This window comes from Theobroma umbraticum, unplaced genomic scaffold (assembly GCF_002168275.2).
Source record: "Theobroma umbraticum cultivar Fairchild unplaced genomic scaffold, ASM216827v3 scaffold_56.0, whole genome shotgun sequence".
Lineage (NCBI taxonomy): Eukaryota > Viridiplantae > Streptophyta > Magnoliopsida > Malvales > Malvaceae > Theobroma > Theobroma umbraticum.
Genome location: NW_018397256.1, coordinates 5,979,485 through 5,979,717, shown reverse-complemented (window position 1 = coordinate 5,979,717; position 233 = coordinate 5,979,485). Strand labels below are relative to the sequence as shown.

Sequence of the window (233 nt, the reverse complement as noted above, 5' to 3'; positions counted from 1 at the left end):
TGCTGTCATGTCTTTAGATGGATGTAACCATCCCTTATTTATCAATATATCTGTAAGTTGCAATACAGCATGTGATTCCATTCTAAACATTCTATAACTTTCTCCTGGAGTTTGTAAAGTTTCATGTACCCAATTCCATCCGTCCGAATAATTGAATCTGTTTCCTTGTTTCATTAAGTATTTAATATGATATAAAATTGCAATAGTAGCTCCTCCATACATATTTTGATAAA

The 233-nt window shown here is 31.3% G+C and overlaps 1 protein-coding gene across 1 annotated transcript in view; it reads right to left on the bottom strand.

Moving 5' to 3' along the window:
- Positions 1–233, bottom strand: part of LOC110410302 (uncharacterized) — a 4,150-nt gene that overhangs the window by 729 nt on the left and 3,188 nt on the right. The gene's annotated exons all lie outside the window — the stretch shown is intronic.